The sequence below is a fragment of the Rhagoletis pomonella genome, unplaced genomic scaffold, assembly GCF_013731165.1.
Source record: "Rhagoletis pomonella isolate Grant_MI unplaced genomic scaffold, Rhpom_1.0 Rhpom_scaffold_00007, whole genome shotgun sequence".
NCBI lineage: Eukaryota > Metazoa > Arthropoda > Insecta > Diptera > Tephritidae > Rhagoletis > Rhagoletis pomonella.
This window is the reverse complement of record NW_023458561.1, coordinates 6,842,751-6,846,327: the sequence shown is the minus strand read 5'-3', so window position 1 is coordinate 6,846,327 and position 3,577 is coordinate 6,842,751.

Below are 3,577 nucleotides of genomic sequence, written 5' to 3'. Positions count from 1 at the left end.
GCAGCATTGCCAGCTATCAGTTGTTTTTCGAAGATAGATGAAAGAGTAGTCGAAGAGCTAGCAACGTCTTCGAGAGAGAATTTCAGGACAGCGGGTTTTTGGTATGACATCTCTGTCACCCCCTCGTTTAGCGTGCGGGCCATCTGCCAGGCGGTAATGGTTGCGTTGACTAGTGCGCATCGTATCTCTACAGTTAAAAATGCCAATTTTTAAAATCATTTTAGTAAAGCTAATTTTCTTTTCACTGGCTTTCACTAGCTTTTAGACAAGTCCGGTGTTGCTAACATTGTGCCAGAAGTGATTTTTTATAAAAAATTAAATTTTTCAACACATTTTAGTAAAGCTCAAAATTTAATATGATGTTGTTTAAGAACTAGTGACTATAAATTAATTTGCCAGACATTAATTCGGTTGCTAAAGCAAGAGCTAGACCGATTTAATGGTAGTGAGGGAGATAGTAGCAAAATAGTGAATTTTCATAGGATTTTAGTATGAAAACTGGAAACTATAACTACTTATCTTACATTTTGATATTTATAACATTGTTTTAACATTTTTATTTTTATAATTGTGTCATAAAAAACACTGACTTACAACAAAAATGCGCACTGGATGCCACTATCCAGTTCCTTTGCAGAATCGCTTGCTGATTCCGAAAATCGAGTATTTTTTCCATAAATAATTACCGCTATTCAGCTTAAAAAAGTGGTTCCACTTAATCACGTATGTATATTAGACTGCATCGCCAAAAAAAGTTGCCGTTTTCCACCGGGATTACAAAATTTATTATATTTTAAGACATCCACCAAAACATTTCGGAAAAATATTAAGATTTACGCGAGTCGGACCGATTTGAAAATACCTCCAAAAATGAAGTTTTTTATGAATAAAAATAGTTTCTAAAGAACTTTTTGAAAAAGGTCTCTTGTGGGATCTCGGTAGAAAAGTATTTTCCTACTATTTTTATTTATGTGCAAAAAAAGACATTGGTGTTAAATTTTTATTTTTTTTTTTCAAATACCAACACATCTTAATTCAACTTTGAATGATGTTCGTTTATCCTACCTTTCTTTTTCATCCTTTGAATGAGTTTATTAGCAAAGAAATAAAAAGGGTGAGAAAATACCTTTCCAATGATACCTCACAAGTCTAAATCGGAAGAGTTTAGGTTCAGTTATTCTTCTTACGATTCCCTTGAAATTTTTTTTTTTAATTTTTTAAATATATTTTTATGCAATTTTTTTAAACTTTTAACCATTTTGTCATTTGAGGTTATTTTATCAAAAAACATCTTTAAGAAACTATTTTTATTCATAAAAAACATTCAAGATTTTTTCTTTTTGTATGAAAGAAATACAAAAAAATCTAAATTTAACAGGGAAAAAATTTAAGAAATAACAGATTTTTTGTCAAATTATTCATTTGTGCCTGTTCTTTAAAAAAAAAAAAAGAAATAGAGGCATTTCATGTCACCGCGGCCACCTCTTTGTGAGACCTCTAAGGATTTGGATGAAAGTTGAAGAGATCTAGGTGACATGAATATACATGCAGCACATTTAGCCGATATGACGTAGGGTTGCCTATTTACACGGGACTTAAATTTTAAGAAAACGTCATACATACCTTTCTTTAAAGTGCTGTATCTTGAACACCTTTTAACGCAACTTAATGAAAAAAATGTATTTCTTCCGTCTCTTTATGGGCTTTAATTGTACATTTTTTACAATAATGTGCAACGTATGAAAAACGAAAATAAATTAAGTAAAATTTTTTATTTTTTTTTGATTATAGCATTTTTAAATATTTTTATTTTTACATAAAAACATTGTCTGTAATGTCAACTTTAAGTACCCAAATGGGCGTAATGGGCTACTTATGCGTTTGGACTCTAGGTCGTTAACGCTAGAGCAATATGATAAAGGGTGAACACACCAAAACTGCGACACAGAGATTACTACCAGAAGCAAACTAGAAGGCTTTGAAATGACTTTTTTTTTTGTATTATAGAACCTGGAAGTTTAGATGTTATTAAAATCTTAAAATATTATTTATTATTTGCTCCATATGCATGTGATCGGTATTTTCATCGCACACGCGCCATCATGTTCTGCACGACTGCATCATCGACTTGACGCGATGCGCACAACGACTTTGCTTTGCACTCTTCAATATTTTTTACTGCTGTTTCACCTGTTTTCTTCAAGATTCCTTTGACTATTGACCAATATTCCCCAATAGGACATAGCTCTGGGCTATTGGGTGGATTGCAGTCGTGAGCTACAAAATTGATGTTATTTGCATTATACCACGGCAATGTGTCCTTGGCATAGTGGCAACTTGCCATGTCCGCCTAGAACAGTGGCCTACTACCTTATCTATTGATAAATGACAGAAGACGCATTTGAGGCACTCATCCCGATAAACGTGATCATTCATTGTCCCGGATGGGCAAAAAGGGCTGCTCTTACGGCCACAGGAACAAATAGCTTGCCAACCCATGTTTTTTTTGGAAATTCGGGCTTCATTTTCAGCTTACAACTTTCAGAGGCATCTTGACGACTTGTAGCAGTATAAAAATCTTGACCTGCAATATATTTTGAATTTTTAAGGCAGTAGGTTTCGTAGTCCATAACAATGCAGTTGTATTTTTTAAATTTAGAATTCATACAACTTCCAACTGCGGGATTTCGCTGTAACATTCTAATTTGCGCATCGGTCTGGCGCTGTTTGAGCTGTAGAACATCTCAATGAAGCTTTTCGCTTTACCTTTTGTACGAAAAACTGCGATCTCCGTACGGATTTTGCAACATAACGCGACAAAATCTTCGGATCTCGCGAAAACACACTGAGGACATCCGAGCACTGTTTTTATCACTTTAACCTTATTGGCCTTATTTGTACCGATTAAAACCCTGAAAACTGTCGAATAGTGCAATCTTTAATTTTTAGCAATTTTACGTGTACTTAAGGCCGGATCATTTATAAACTCATGCAAAATGGTTTGTCTCGTTCCTAACTCGGTTGCCATTTTTAACTCAACTAGGAATCAAATTCAAATGAAATTTCTTCTACGTCCATCTAAGATCATGGTCAGCTTATGGTATTTGAATTTCAAAATATTAAAATCTTTTTGGGTAAGTTATAAGCTTCCCAAAGTGTCGCAGTTTTGGTGTGTTCACCCTTCAAATAGACATTGAAATTTTATGAAATTGTATATTTTTGAAAGAGGAAAGGTATGTAAAAACCAAAAACAATATGAATAAATCATATTAGCTTTACTAAAGGTCTGAAATCATTAAAATCCCTTCAAAGAAATGGCAGAATTGAACTTTGTTGCAAGTTCACATGGAAAATCTGCTTACGACGTGATCGGAGGACGTTTTAAGAGACTAGCAACTAGAGCAAGTCCTCAACTCCTTATGTTACAAAAAATTCGTACCCCCGAATCCCTCTACCAATGGGATGTAGAGTCATCAGTCAATTGTAAGTCAGTGTTTTTTATGACACAATTATAAATATCAAAATTTTTCTATTTTAATTTTGTTGGTGACTATAGCTCTTCGGATAGGGCTATTAT